This window comes from Lupinus angustifolius, unplaced genomic scaffold, assembly GCF_001865875.1.
Source record: "Lupinus angustifolius cultivar Tanjil unplaced genomic scaffold, LupAngTanjil_v1.0 Scaffold_359, whole genome shotgun sequence".
NCBI classification, from domain to species: Eukaryota; Viridiplantae; Streptophyta; class Magnoliopsida; order Fabales; family Fabaceae; genus Lupinus; species Lupinus angustifolius.
This window is the reverse complement of record NW_017727760.1, coordinates 147,650-165,314: the sequence shown is the minus strand read 5'-3', so window position 1 is coordinate 165,314 and position 17,665 is coordinate 147,650. Positions and strand designations below refer to the sequence as shown.

The window sequence follows — 17,665 nt, the reverse complement described above, 5'->3', positions numbered from 1 at the left end:
AATCTAATGAAATAAAATACTTAACCTAAGTCTTCCTTGATGTTGACGCTTTGAATCGTGGCTTTGTTTTTTGTTAAGTTGTCTTTGTCTTCAAGCTTGCCTTTGTATCCTTGTCTTCATCAAAACTATACCATGTTGCACACATGTAATCTCAAGTATCATACCCAACCTAAGCTATGGATCCAATTGTAAGTATAAGATGGCAAATTAAGAAGGTTGAATTAGTTTTTTGGACAATTGGATATTGTTTGCAACTTTAAGAAATAAGTGTTTAGTGCAACGGAAATATAAGTTGCTGGAAAACAAAGTATAGAAATAAAAGTAAAGAGTATGGAACAAATAAAGATACACCAGTTTTTATCATGGTTCACCTTCTTGTCCACTTGAAGCATGTTCAATCCTCTCGCCACATAAGAGATTTTACTAATTTGATGAGTTGTAATTCTAAATCTCACCCCGACTAACCACTTAGTAGAACACATCTACTAAGTATCTCTCTTCCTTTTTCCACCACACCCTATGGTGAAAAGCTTATAGCAGCTTTACAAAGTATGAGGAACGTGACTAGGATAAGATTCCTTCGATGATATGATAATTCTAAACTTGCAATTCTTATGTCCTTCATTATGATTAACACATAATGCTCAAGTATTTTTAATGTATGAAAACTTAGAAAAACACTTGACAACAACTTCAAAAAAAAATTGAAAATTTAACACAAAGTTGCATGAACAAAGTATAAAAATGATATGAAACATTGATATGGAAGTTATTCTGAAAGTATGTATGGATTATGGGTGTTTAAATCCCTTTAAATAGACTTCAAACCTGCCATCATACCTCTAAGTGAAGGTAGAAGTTGATTGGAATGAAACCCATTCGTTTTGGTTGAAAGTTGTTCATTTTAGATTTGAAAATCTCGTGTAACAGCTCTTAGCAACCGATTACTCTAATGGATAACTGATTACTCAAACATTATATCCAAATGAGTAAGCAATTACTCCTATTGAGTAATCGGTTACTCTGTGTTAAAAGTGTAGGGTGACATATTTACTCAGTTTGGGTAACTTGTTACTCAATCCTAGTAACATGTTACTTAGTTCAAGTAACTTGTTACTCAGGTCCACTAACTTGTTACTCATGTCAAGTAATTTGTTACTTAACTTCTGAAAAATTAGTTCATTTGATTCTAAGTTTAAATATGTTTCAAAAAGGTTTCATCACTTGAGTATTATGATTAAACATAATTAAAGATTTAAGAAAGAAATACATATCTTAGAAGGTTATACAGTAACTTCTTGTTCTTGAAAGCTTGTCTTTTAAGTCTTCAAGGTCTTCTTTGTTTTTCTTCCTTTTGGTGATTTTGGTGTCTTAATCAAAATTGTGTCAAGGTCAAGAGCAAGATCTATTTCACATCGGTGTGGATACACACATAAAGTCTTCATAATTTTGAAGAACAACTTTAAAGATTCAAGAACTACAATCGCGTACGCATTTTATATGCAAATTTTTATTATATAATTTTAGATACAAATAGATCTGTATTTATTTCACTATTTGTGTTATGAACACTATAAGACGACTTTCAAACAACCCATGACAAACTATTTACTCAAAGGTAAAAATTTATAAAATGCAGATGGGATTGGTTGTAGACGTCCCAAGTATTTGCAAATGCCCAATAAAATACTAACAAATTTCACAATTCAATTAATGTATTATCATATAAAATTATAATTTATAAGTTCATGCTAGATCTTCAGAAAGACCAAAAGGTTAAGGATTAATTTTTAAGAAGAATACTTATTAGAAGGGATAATGGCATACTCTGACAGGGGTTAATTCTTCACCTATAGGATGAGAAATACCCTTGATAATTCTAAAGAAAATATAGAATCATAATTTCCCACATGCGTTCTAGTAGGCTACTTATAGATTTCAATGGAGACTTCCTTCCATGATGAGGGAAAGAGTGGGCTCAGGTGTACTTTATTTTTATCATTTTAATTATCACTTTAGCGTAAAATATACACATTAACACGTTGATTACCAGTATAGAATAATATATTTTGATTATATTATTCCTAATAACTTATACCATTATCACACTCTATTTAATGCAAAAAAAAATGAGAAAAATAGAAAAGTATTAATAAAACTTGATTTCTTAAAAGTGGCAAACGAAAAAGCATAAAAATATTTATGTGACAATTAAAGTGGGACAAACAAAATATTTATCAAATGAGTTAAGTAAGTTAGCCCAAATAAAGTAGGCTGATTTTAGTTTCATCTCCATTACAAATATGATTCAGTTAAGGTGACTACTTGTTGGGACTTGTGATTGGAGAGTTCCTACTAGGGGAAGAATTAATGTTATCGGATTAGGGGAGATTGAATATCCACTTATAAGTAATACATTTCATCTTGAACCAAAGTTTTAAGGCTATGATTTTATGAATATTTTTTATTTATAAACATTTTTACTAATCACGTTCTCTAAAATGGGACTTCACACTTAAATATATCTGGCAAAAAGTTAGTATATTTGGTCCTAATTTTAAATCCTATTTATGTTAGTTCCTTTTAATTATGTTTTTTAATCCATGGTCATATATGTGATAGATATGGATGCCAATGGAGTCAAACCTGCTAATAAAACATGTAATAGGTTGTGTTTGGTTCCTGTTTTATGATACACAAGTATTTGGACCGAAGATATTGAAATTTCTTAATGAATGTGATGCAATACCCAAAGAGACCAATCTTGACTATGATGGCTTTGAAGGCAGAAGTGGCCCTATGACTAGGGCACCAGAAAAAAGGCTCAAAATGCCCTTGGACAACTCATAGGGTTGATCCATGATGGTGAGCCAAAGTTACCCCAAGGGGTGGAAAGATGCTCAATAGCATCTTGGTCCATGGTTCTAACCGAGCCAAGAATGGACCAGGTCACGTGCACGAGACAAGCCAAGGGCCTAGCCAAAGCGCTAAATCTAACCCTAGCATGGGGCCAGGTGCATCAGGCACCAAGCTTGGCCGAGGAAATTCTAACTGTGGCACAAGGCCAGGTGCATCAGGCACCAAGTCTGACTGAGACAAGCATCCTAGCGCACCAAGTGCAGGGCCAATCTGGCCTAGCCAGGAAATGTGACCGAGGCGCATGTGCCTAGCTTGCCGCATCAGGCGCTAGGCGTAGCTTACCCGAGTAAGGCATAGCCAACATGTTTGGCATGGAACATTTTTATTTTAGCAATAATTGTATGGGTCAAGTTTTGACCAACACTTAGTTTAGTTAATTTTAGAGTTTATTTATTAAATCTGCCCATAAATAATGCATGGTATGAAAAATGGCTCGTGTGACTTAAAACAAGTCTAAAAGTGTAACCGACACTTTATTGTTTGGACCAACTTTTATTTTTCGTGTTCCAACATTTCTCTAACTTTGTGTAATGTTATTTGGAAGGTAAATAAGGACTAATATAGTCGTTGGAAGGGAAATGTCTGTGGGAATAAATAAATTGACTGAGGATGACTTAAATGGAGTATTAATGGTGTCTTAACCCCTTGTCTGGACCGTTGGGCACAAGTCATCAATCAGCATCTTAAGTCATTTTCAGAGTTGTTGGAGCAAATTTGTTCGAGAGAAATTCCAAGTGCACGTTGGAGGCTTTAAAGTATGCATTAATGGTGCTTTATGGCCACATTCTAGTCGTTGGGAGTTTGGCTTACTGGACAAACTCACATCAACGGCATCCTAGGCCATTTAATTCCCAAAAAACCAACACTCAACCGAGGGAATTCTCTCCTTGGACAAGAAGATTCCTATGCCAAGAACTAATTCACTCGTGTGCCATTATGGAGTCAATAACTCCAAATTCCACCGTGTGCTAAATTGTGGACCAAGCCTTCAAAGAGTTTGAGAATCCTATGAAGCTCATCAAGTCTTGTCGTGGAGCATTATGAAGGCATTAAGTTTCATTCACCATGTGACTTAATATGGAGTCGTGAACTTAATGAAGAATGAAATCCTATGCTACCCAAGGCTCAATCGTGGCAACAATGGCATCCTATGCCTAAGTCTTAATATTTTTCTTTTAATGTAATAAAGCACAGGAATAATATGTGCTATACAAGTTGTCAACCAAATTTAGTCTAGTTTAGGAGTAGATTCATAAGCCAAAAGGTGTCCAATGTTGGGCTATCTTTACTTAGGCTTTTAAGTCATGTTTTTACTCTTGGTTTTTACATGGGAGCCAAGCTTGGCTCAGCATTATATATGTATGCATTTCATAATGAAATAAACAAGTTAAGTTTAGTATAATTCATATTGAATTGAGGATTAATTCCTTGTGAGAGCATTCTCCAAACCTTCTTGGTTGAACCAAGATTAGAAGTTCTTATCAAGAACCAAGTTCTTCTGGCGAGTATCACTTTGACTTATCAACACCTCAAAGTATTGTGGCACCTATCACCTCAAGTCTATTTTATCTTCTTTTATCTTACTTATTCAATTCTGTTGCTTACTCTTTAACAAAAGATCAACTCAACCGTGATCTTGGCTAAACACCAATCAAGATAGATTGTGCAAAGAACCTTTCCCAAAAGGATTCACTTTAGAATGGGTCCAGGTAATGAGGTATCTTGGCATTTTGGTGCCTAGATTCGTAATTCATATATATAGGCTTTATGGAAAAAAGTTTATTCTCATGTGCAACCTTCCACAATATATTTGCCCCGTAAGAACTAGGTAATTGAGAAGAACATTCACAAAGTACTTTGCAGCACCTTCCTCTAATTCGTAATCAATATCTTGAAAGAAAACCTAGACAAAGGATATCATCGGTTATCCACTTTGCTTGGTAGTTGGTAGTACTAAGGATAGAGATCGAGTGCTTCATCTAATTCTTTTCGTCTTTTCACCTAACAAGATCGGCTAAAATGGAGGTATTGAGGATCAAGTCAACTTTTGCATCAAAGTTAACATATTTTCAAGAAGAGGCTTATTTGTCTAGAACAAGTCATTCTTCATGCATGACTCAAACAAATGTCTGATTATACAATTAGAGAATAAAATATTTTCTAACATCAAGAAGTATGTCATTTCCTCCGACCACAAAAATCACGATATATACTTAAATCCTGGTCTATGGAGATACTTTATTCTCATAAAATTATTGGTTCGAATCACTGATGAACCCATGAATCACAACCGCCTTATAGCAAGATCCTCTGAATCTTAATATACACCATCAAAACATCACTAGTTGTGACATCTACTGAATATCCCATGGCCTTCATGTCAAGCAGAATTTTGGCAGCCACATCGACCAACTTCTTATCAGCCAGTAATGTCAAAAGAACAGTATGTGCTTAGGCCAAGCCTTAAACTTGCATTAGTCATTGAATTATACAACTTCATGGCACGGTTTATTTGTCCATATGCAACATACATTTCCAATAGACAAGCATACGCATATGGAGTGGATAGGAATAATTCCAACCTTCTCCATATCAGGAGAGTCATATAGTGGTCAAGTAACTAGGGTAAAGGGTTTAAGGAATGAAGTAATAAAGAGGTTGAGGGTTCGAATTTCACCCAGTACAATTATTAACATTTGCCTATAAAAAAAAGCTTCTCCAAATTAGAAAATGCAGGCATATCATCAATGTCGAGTTTCCCAAACTTTGCATGGACTCAATGATCAATGTGTTTAATCCAAAGTTAGGCATGTGTCCTGTACTAATAACCTCACATCTCAATGCAAACCTTCATGGCATTGTCCAATCTCCTCGCATTCCCCATTGAACCTACTAGTGATGCAAAGATGTTTAAACCTAGCCTGAAATCTCCATCTTTCATTTCTTGAAGACCTTGAATTGAAAGCAGCATTGAATCATACAACTTTCAAAGCTCGAGCAATGTGAGTGGTGTTCGGAACAAACTTGAGTTTGTCTAATTCGGCCTCCAATTCAATCCCCCATTTCCACTTTTTACCAACCTTGCCGATCTTCACAAACACCATGGCATTCAAAACGGGTTTTTCGCTTTACATATCATCACATGATCATTAAGACTTGGCTCCACTTAACATCTTTACCCTTGTTGTAAAGGATATCGTCAACGTTTTGGGAGTCGTCGAAATTATATGTTGAACACAAGTGTGGTATAATAGACCACAAATGTCCACAATCTGAAATCGTCAAAGGTTTTCGAATTTCCTAAATTGCTATAGAAACCACTCATTACTATAACTATCAGTAAAGTAAAATCATATTGAACTACCTTTTCGTGATACAATAGTTGGTACTTCGAATTTGTAGAGAATTATAATGATATAGGACAGTAATTGGATGGAGAGTCATATAATTGATGAATAATAACAATTAAGTAATAATATGAAATGTATAGAACTCGTAATCACATAGAATGGCTACGACCAAGTTGGTGAAATAACAGATGACCAATTTACAATGTCCAAAAAAAATCAATTTGAACATATTTGAACAAGCTTGAATCTTTATATTTTCGACTAATAATATATTCTATAAATTCTTCCATTAGGTATAGAGATTGTAAAAATATTTGTCCTCATGGTATACCTAAAATACTTATAATGGGTACCATAAAAATAGTTTATAGGTGTTAATGGGTATTATAATCTTATCCTTAGTGTACACGAGTATTATAAATTTATTTTTTAATTAAATATTTTATATATATATATATTAAATTTTTTATTTTATAATTATATATTATCTACTTTATTTTTATTTTATATATTAATTACTACAAAATATATAAATATATATTTAAACTTAAAATCATGTTCGATACCCACATATACTCGTAATCTACATGGATACCCAGAAATATTATAGATATGGGTACAAAAAATACTATCCACTCTGTTCCGTCTCATTACCATCCCTAACTGCATAAGACTAAACAAAGACGATTTTATAGAAAAAGAAAAAAAATTGATGGGGCTCAAAACTTACTCTCTATGAGATTAACCCAAAAAATTGAAGTGGAACAGAAGCTAAGGTTTGAATTAGGGGAAAGTAGAACCCGATCCTACCTTAAAAATTGGTTTAGTGCACTTGTTTCGGGTTGAGCTAAACCCGGCTAAATGTGACGAAAAGGGACTGGCTAGTCAAAATTCAAGTGAGACAGCACCAAGTGCGTACCGGACTACTGGTTAAGATTTGTACTAGGGTCACCCGAACCCGTTTTATATATAATTATCTATCATTACTTTATTAGTTTGAAGTTGTGCCCATTGAAGACAGAAGACACTAAAGTCCTATACATGTATGTGACGGTGTACGCTTTTTCACTTCAAGTGGCAGCCATTGAAGACAATGGAGAAATGAAGAATCAGTCAAGGCAAGTTAGCAACATCCATTGCACTTGAGGGCACTCCTTCCTCACTTTCACTTTCATGTATTGTTAGTGATTGACTTTCAATATATTTAGATGCTCATGGTGTTTTTGCCTTTGTGCCATCTAGGTATTTCTCATTTTTATTTTATTATTCCAACTCTTGAATCTACATGTCCCTTATATAATTCTTCATATTATTTCAATGTAAGCATGTTCAGATTTAGCTTCATCCATCTTACGGTTCACTAATTGCTATTAACAATACCAGTAAGAAAATATTTTTTTGTTTTTATTCATCTTCCTATTATTGGATACAGTAGCCATGGTTTTGATTATTTGAGTATGATGATGGGTTCAAGACCAAACATGTATAAAAGAACTAATAGAAAGAAATGGAGGTGCAATGGAAATGTAGTACCTGATTAGAAGTACTCTAAAAGGCACATGCATAGAGGTTTTAACCATTCAAGAAAGCATGTGGAAATAAGTTAACTCACTAAATTGCAAACCAATGTCAATGTTAAATTGGTGCTAAAGGAAGCATCATGTGTGATGGTAATAACATCTCTATCAGAGTACGTGTTCTTCAGGTTAATATTATGCTGCTCTCTCCTATAGTTTTATGTGTTCTAGATGCATGCACCATTTTATGAATTTGGCATTTTTACTATGCTATTTGAGAACAATTGTTTTGATCTCATTTTTAAGATTGAGTTCAAAGAAGTTGACTCCTCTAGTTTGAATCAGTTGTAGGGATAGGATGACAATCAAAATCTTAGTTCTCATGTAGAATGAAGAAAATACATATTGTTGAATACTATTTGATGTAATAAATTACATCAACTACAGAAGAAAGGTAAACACAATGTGTTATAAATGTATGATTGATTGCATTTACACACATTAACATTGATCTAAACCGGAAAATAAAGTTTATCCCCTGTCATAAATATGTCCATTGATGATACAAGGTTTGTTTATCCCTCCTCCCAATTGCATTTTCTTTACTCACCTTATCTGTTTATCTCTTTTAGCCATTTCTCTAGTTGTTGCATTGCATCGAAATGTCCCTGGCAGGAAAGCTATTTTGAATTGTTAGATTTAACTTAACATGTTACAATTTAGATGATGCAGGTTTTATTTTTACAACGCAAGTTAATTTGAACTGTGTACAGATGGCTCCTCCCGGAAAACTTGTTTTTTTATTTTTGTCCATGTGTTAAAGACCCTCAAAGGTTTCCCTCTGTCCATGATGACCAAGGAAACTACTTCGACTTGGTATGTTAAGAATCATCACTGATATTATTCATTGGAGGGATTGGTGAATCTAAAAGACAAAAGCTTAATGTGCCATATGCTCTGTCTATTAGTAAATAGTACCGAACATATTATTTTTCCATGTTCTGAAAATTAAGATCTTAACATGCTAACTTCTTTAATTCAATGTGCCAAGGGACAAACTCAAACCCATTCTATTTTGACCCGATCTTAATTGGACCTTTACATAATCGGGTTGTATGAAATCAAGGATCAAATTCGGATTTAAAAACGAACTTTTAATAATTAGGGTAAGGTAAAAAACAAACTTTATCCAACCCAATTCAGTTCATACTCACCCTGAGTTTAAATAAACCATTATCTTTATTTAAAAATATTCCAAATTATGCATTTTAGTCTAGTACTCTAGTACCATGGTTTTACAAGCATGATCGACTTGGATTTGTAACACTACGGTAACATCGTGTTTGAAGAGAAAAGGAAGCATTTCCACAGTTGTTTATATATAAAAGGCTCAAATACATTACTATAATTTATTTTGATTTTAATGATAACGAGATCATATGGTATCATGTTACATTATTGATAACGCAATCAATTGAGATACTGGCACATCATAATGTAAGAACTAAAACTAAAAAATTAGTGAACAAAATCAAAATTGCATATATTTTAATTAGGTCTTCCTATTAGGTTCACAAGGCATCTAGGTGAAGAAAGAAAAAAACTAAGACATAACAAACAAAAGTCCACTTCCTTGATAGTAATTAAATACATAATCTTCATAGACAATAGCCAACACCATTGAGAAATCTCATTTCTTATAACTGTCTAAAAAAATATCCATGCTCAGAAGTTACAAAAAAAACCACAATAATCTTAAACGAAAATAAAACAAAAATCCTGATCCTAAGACTCAACTGTAAAATCAAATGACCATCTCATTACCAGGATCTGCAACCAAAATTTCAATGTAAAATTAGACTTTAATGTGGGAGATACTTTATATGCTTGAAGATACATCATACATACATACTAAAGATGATGAACACTATCATCAAATATAGTCAAGATCTTTCATGTCAAATCATCGAGAAGAAGTATAAAACTAGAGTGGAAGTGTACCTTAATATATTCATAGAGAATATAGTGAATTGAACTTTATGCCATCATTTGTCATATGTTCATCAACTTCATGTCATTTGTCCTTATTGTGAATGTCCTTCTTTATCCTTGTATTCAAATGCATGTTCATGGTAGAACATGTAGGTTGTTTGGCCTTCCAAATGTAGACCACCTTTAACCCTAATTTCTCCTCTAATGGGATGAAGAGAGTGACTTTGTATCTTATGTTATTTGTCTCATAAGATTGTCTACAATTGGGGACCATAACCCCTTATTTATAAGAAATGCATATCCTTCCGTGAAGAGTGGTGATACTTGATTTCTTATTCCAAATTTGCTAATCATAAATAAAATAAGACTTTAGGTATCTACACAATAAATTTCATGACAATTATGTTTATAGTCATATACCTTACATGAATTAGGTCACTTTAATTTGGCTACATACAATAATGACCCTAACCACAATTAAACATTACATGTGGGACCAAAAAATTCTTACAATCTCCCACTGGTCACATATGTAATTTTACAAATTGTGTTAGACTTTATGAGCTCAAAAATACGTCATTATAAACCTGAGACATATCTTTATCTCGTCCATTAATTATATTAATATATAGAATCAAAGCGGCTTTCGTTATATCAATCATAATTAAACCAATCAATGATCATTAATATTAACACAATTAAATAACATTAGATTAATCATGAAATGTGCAGTATGAAAATCACATGAAGGTGATCTATACATGTCGATTTTAACTGGTCCTCCTTTACTTTAGTGAGATCCCATAAATAAATTTCAGAGTGAAACTGAACCATAAACCTTATTATGCAGAAATATATTCATATTCATAAACATATCTATATAAAGAGAACATTCAAATACAAACTCTGAATTGAAATATCCTCATATAATACAATACTCATATGAATAATGTACTTGTGGGGAGCACATTAGATGTCCACCTGTACTTGTGGAAGACCTTAGATGATAAATCTTTACTGAGCAGATCTGTAACTTGGAGTTTGTGTCAATATGCTCTATAGACATTCGATCACTCTGAATTGTTTCCTTAAACGGGATATAACAGTGCTAACCTTTTGTCACAATATAACTTTAATGGTCTTTTAATATATCCAAATAAGCAGTCAAGTGACAGTTGTATAACAATATCCCATAATTTAATGTTTCATAATAAGCTATGAAAATCACTACCATAATAGGCGAAACTAGAAGTGTCTGCTTAACACTTTCTGAAATAGCTCCTCATCCATCTAATAGGCAGATATAGCCTTACATGGATTTTCAACTATATTGACATCTAACAAGACTAAATAGCAATACCTAATGATCTCTAACTGAATCACTTTATGTGTGTGTGAACATAACTTCTTTGTTCTTTGTAACTTCTTTATAACCTAATTGGATGTCTTCCCATTATTGGTTACTGAATTACTTAAATATCTGCATTCTAACAAAGTACACAATATCATGATGTACATAACTTTATATACACATTAACTCACTTAGCTAATGTATAAGGAATCTACTATATACCTTTAGCTTTAAAATTCCTTCTTAAAATATTGCACTTATGAATGTTCATAGAATTGCATACCTAATGAACATAAGACTCATGTTATTTGAACATTCTCATTCCTCATAATTCTCTTTATCCTTAATGAAATTTCCTTAAAATTAATGAGTTGTTCCTTTCTAAAGTGCAATGTCTAGATTCATGCATTCAAGAACAAACACAATGTTCTCTCATTAATTCTTAAAGTTAGTGCAATTTAGGAAAACTGTAGAATATGTATATGCAGACATTATAAAAGCAGAGAATTCAATAGAACAAAGTAAAATAAATTGTAATCATTCTTGCAATTAAACTCACAATTAACTTTAAACCTTAGATTCAAATAATGGTGGGAGCATACCACGAGTTACCTAGCATAACATTAATATTCAGTCTTTGGACAAAAATATTAACTTGTAAGTGGTACAGTCAATGTAGTAATCAAATATTGTGTTGGTGCAGCGGAAGTGATCGTTGCGCAGCGTTAGCCACAAGCAATCAAATAATGTGCATAGAATAAATAGAAGAAACAAGAGAATTTGTTAACGGGGTTCGGCCAATTGTGCCTAAGTCCTCGGGAGGTTGAGCGGCTACCAAGATATTATTAGAGAATAAGGATTACAAACCCTAGCACGCCCATGGGTCCACCTGCCCATGGGGTGTTTCTATTTCGTGCTTATATATAGTGCACATTATAACAAATGACATGAGTCTAATGTATAACATTGATATTCTACTCTATTCTGATACTAGACAATATGGTACTAATACAATAACATATTTCAAGCATTCCCAACAATCTCCACCTTAATTGAAATAGACGAATATCTCGCTCCTTAAGAAAATCTACACAAGAATCTCCACCTTAGCGAATATATGACTCCACCTTGTTCAATGTCTAATTCTCTTTAATTGCTCCCCTACAGCATAGACCTTCTGAGTATCCTTGACGATATTATCAAGAGCCTAACTCTCCAAACTTGTAGTGCAGCTTCCCGTACCGCTATCAAATGAAACACGCCGCCTAGCCACCTATTGCTAAGAAGTCTTTCGATATATTGGAACCTCTACACAAAAGTTCACCAACAATGGTCCTCTTTAATACTCAGTCAAACTGAATCTTAGAGCTTCCTTGGAAAGCCTCAACCGCTACAACCATTGTCTACTCCGACAATCCTAGTTCAAAAGAACTATCGTACTCCACCATAAGGAGTATGCCAACAGCACACATCATGTGTCAATGCTAACTAATGTTTGTGTCACATCCTTGCATCCAAGCCAATGCCCATATCACACCTCTACATCTCTACCAATGCTCGTGTTATAACTTGCATTAAAGCCAATGTCATGTCACACCCTACATCAAAGTCAGCCAACGCCCTTGTGCTTTTGTGGATCTGCTAACAATTAATATCTTTCACTATGACGTCTCACACACGCCATTACGATATTCTCTTTCTCATCTCCAATGAGAACACTCTCTCAACATCTAAAGAGATATTTCCAGCATCTAACTCAACACCTCTGTCTCTATCTCCACCTTGATCCTAACCCAATACATGAACTTATGGGGTTCTGGATCAACACATACATCGCCCACCCTACAATTCCGCCATGTTCCCTTCTCCTTCAACTCATCTTCTCTATCTTTTCCATTACCTTTGACGCACCTTGTCTAGCCATCACGCCTTCATCCTCTTTAGTCATTATTGACGTCTGGGCTAAGAGCCAACTACCAATTGGCTCTGATACCAATTGTTGGTGCAGCGGAAGCGATCGTTGCGCAGCGTTAGCCACAAACAATCAAATAATGTGCATAGAATAAATAGAAGAAACAAGAGAATTTGTTAACGGGGTTCGGTCAATTGTGCCTACATCCTTGGGAGCGTTGAGCGTCTACCAAGATATTATTAGAGAATAAGGACTACAAACCCTAGCACACCCATGGGCCCACGTGCCCATAGGATGTTTCTATTTCGTGTTTATATCTGGTGCACATTACAACAAAGGACTTGAGTCCAATGTATAACATTGATATTCTACTATATTCTGATACTAGACAATGTGAGATTAATACAATAACATATTTCAAGCATTCCCAACATATTGATAATCAGTCTTGTCAAACAATAAGTCTTTCTTTGGACCGACTTATTATTCAGATAGAAAACTATATGATTATCACATATTTATTAACACAAATATGTTTGTAATTTTGACAAAATAACAATCTTCCTTTGGACCGACCACTATTCAATAAAACTGCGAGCATACAATTGGTTTAATATTCCATATCAATTGTCAAATAATAGTAGTCTTGTTGTAATGGTCAAACATTGATAATAATGCATGTAAAATAATAAACTCTTCTTTGGATTGATTTATTATTCACATATGAATCATTATAATTATCATATGGTTATCATCACATCTGTGTATATAATTCGGCCAAATAATAATTTTTCTTTGGGTCGATTAATATTCACATGGATAAATATACACACTAACATTTGACATTTATTATGAACAATTTACACAGAAATATCACATTGGTGACTTCTTATTTTAATAGGTTCACTTAAAGTGTCAAACAATCTTATAATCCAAAATATACTCATTTATTTGAATTTAATTGAACTCTTAATCAAAAAATTATATATATTTTCATGTCGTACAATTTGGATGCAAAGTTACCAAATAACAATGATAGCATACTGAAACAGTTTCTCATTTCCACCTCAAGTTGTTGTGTCTTAATTAAAATGCTGTGTATTTAAACAAGCCAAACTTTGACATGAATATCCCAACTACCATAATCAGTCCAATCCTTAATATCATTAATCTATAAATATGTTTGTGGACATTACCTAATAGAATATTATCGCATGTATATAGATATGTAGTTCAGAGCTAGATTGAACCTGGTTCATATCCAATCGTGACCAGTTTCTTGAATTCTTAACTTTCCTTTTTTTAATCAAACTGTTGCCAAGTAAAGAAAGATAAAAATAAATAAACTTCCAAACCTACAACAACAGGATTCCAACACTGCACTCCCAGTGCATTAGACAAGATCTAAACTAATCGGTCCAACTAATGACCATGAACTGTAATGTTTCGGCAATTAAACCATTTTATTAGGCTTTAAATTCCAAATAACAACCGTTGGGTGTAGAACACGGGGACTGCGTTGTTACAATATGCCCAACCAATGCATCTACTGACTAAATGTTTCATTTTTGTTTTTGTTTTTACAACTAGATGACTTTTGAGCCTTTTTAGACAACCAAGTCCTAGAAGAGGCTATCGGTAGCTATAAAACCCAAGACTTGAATTATTGGACACATTGTCCAACCACTAATTGTTGTATGCTTTTGGCAATTAAACCATATTTCAATTACAGAACCGCAATTCATAATTGAACATAATATTGTTCATAAAGATTTTACATTACACAACCATGCAACAACTGAAACCTCTCAGATTTATTACCTATTATGTTGCTGGTTCTAATTAGTAATTAATACTAGTATTCATGAATTTAGAACCAAACAAATTGAAGAGCAATATTTTCACTATTACTCAATTTGATCAAAAAAGTAGCATTTTAAGAATTACACAAAACAAACATAGTTTATTTTCTAAGGATTGTCTATCATAGCGAAAAAATATTTCTTGTGCCAACTTGAATGAAAACCAAAATTCATGTTCTCATGAAAATGATACTAAATCAATTAGCTAGAACATGTTTTCATGATGTAAAATAAAGATTCTAACAAACAAACAACTAGAACATGTTTAATCATAATATGATATCTTTATATAACAATGAATTTTTTAGAAGGACAAATCATCCATATTCTCAAAATATGATTACATTATAACTCAAAGCCTTATTCCTAATGACATGACATGAAAATGCTCTCATACCACTTGTAGGAAAATATCTTTAATATATAGACTTTAATAGTGAGAGACTTTATATGCTTGAAGATACATCCTACATACATACTAAAGATGATGAACACTATCATCTAATATAGTCAAAATCTTTCATGTCAAATCATCGATAAGAAATATAAAACTAGAGTGGAAGTGTACCTTAATATATTCGTAGAGAATATGGTGAATTTAACTTTATACCATCATTTGTCATATGTTCCTCAACTTCATGTCCTTTGTCCTTGTTGTAAATGTCCTCATTTATCCTTGTATTCAAATGCATGTTCATAGTAGAACATGTAGGCTGTTTGACCTTCCAATTGTAGACCATCTTTAACCTTAATTTCTCATCTAATGGGATGAAGAGAGTGACTTTGTATCTTATGTTATTTGTCTCATAAGATTGTCTACAATTGGGGACCATAACCCCTTATTTATAAAAAATGCATACCCTTCCATGAAGAGTGATGCTACTTGATTTCTTATTCCAATTTTGTCCATCATAAAATAGAAATAAGACTTTAGGTATCTACATTCAGGCAACTTGCAAACTACATTCAGGCCTACTAGGATACTAACATGTTAGACTTTAGAAATAGAAATAGAAACGTGCTCAAGGATTTTTATCCTAGTTCGTTTGCGGGTCCACTTGCAAACTACATTCAGGCCTCCCCTTCTGATCTCGGGAGATTTTTTTTCACTATCAGAAATAAATGTTTGATTACTAGCACTCTTCCAATACACCTATCAAGACATTTATTTCTTGAACCTGTTGAGCCTACACGATCGGTTTGACCACTCTAAACGTCTACTAGGATACTATCACCGTTCGTGAATCTGGCCCCAGCCGAAGTATCACTCGATCCAAGACTTCCTACTTCGTGAAGATAACCAGGTCTCTAACGTGATGATACTAAACACACCACAAGAACTATCCTTGTATAACTGGACAATAGCCGAGTTATTTGCACACTTAATGCACTGATTGAAACTCTAAATTCGGCTCTACAACCCTAAACAGAGATCTCACAACTAGCCTTAAACTAAAAGTGTAGTTAATGTCGGGTTTTTCAAATGAATGAAAATTACAGCACGATTAAAAAGAAATTCTCTTTTTTCTCTCTCTTTTCTCTCTATGAAAACTATGAATGAAATCTTTAAAAGATAAGCAAGATGCTTTTGAAAATGGAGCTTTGAGAATATTGGGTTTTCTTTTTCTCTCAATGTGTAAAAGTTGAAATCTATGAATTATGCAAATTTGTTAAAATCAAAGCTTTTATATGTAACTGATTTGTAACAAATGTTAATCGATTATCTAACAAGTTAATTGATTAATGTGCTTATGAAAACAGTTTTTCAGTTATGGCTTTGATAAGCGCCAAACATACCTAAAAATCATACACTTTTATGGCACTATTCTTAAGCATAATTGAGAAAAACCAACTTAAAACAATACATTTTATATAAAATATTACAATTTAGTATATTTGTGTTTGTATTTCCTTTTTATGTATTTTGTAGGAATTAAAATGAAGAAAATAAGAGAAAAAAAGATTCATGGTCAACAAAGCAAAAAAGTCAAAAAATCAAGGTGCTCAACCAGACCACTAAGCGTGGAACAAGCCTCACTGAGCTGACCTGGCCAACAGCTTGACATGGCCACCAGCTTGACCTAGACCAAACTGCTCAACCAGGCAGCTGAGCGGACCCGCTTAGCCGCTCAGCCTATCACCAGACTAGACCTGACACAGTCAAAAATCTGCTTGACACGGTCATACACGAGCTTGGCACAAGACCAAGCTGCTGAACAAGCAGCTCAGCGGTCCAACCAAGCAGCTCAGCGGAGAACCAGACTCCTGACCAGATCAGCAAGCACCAAGCCACGTCCCAGTCAGCACGGTCAGAAGCTGCTGAACAAGCAGCTTAGCGGCGAAGTAGGTGTGTTGAGCGGTGTGCATCAGACTTGACTTAACCATCAAGCAAACCATGAAGTCATCCATGACCTCACCTCAAGTAGCCCACCATAGGCTTTTCAGAAGTAGCTCACAATAGTTGGTCTCATAGCCCGCAACTAGCTTTGATGAGTCATGCACAAGGAGGTGACTAAGCTACTTGGTCAAGGGACCAAACACATGTTGAAGGGTTTGGTCAGCTGCTTAGCGGTCCAGCTAAGCAGCTCAACAGTCTGGCATTGAGCCCTATAAATAGGAGACCATTTCCTTCGAGCAAAAATATACAAAAACACACTAAAAAGATCAAAAACACTTGAAAGAAGGAAATCTCTCACTAGGAACCTCTCTTTGGAGTTCTTTCTTCATTTCTTAGTTTAGAGTTTTTATTTCAAGTAAGTTTT

At 33.9% G+C, this 17,665-nt stretch overlaps 1 pseudogene; it reads right to left on the bottom strand.

Annotated features, from left to right (window-relative positions):
• Positions 1-4,613: 4,613 nt before the first annotated feature.
• LOC109341079 lies at positions 4,614-5,524 on the bottom strand (annotated as a pseudogene).
• Positions 5,525-17,665: the final 12,141 nt, after the last annotated feature.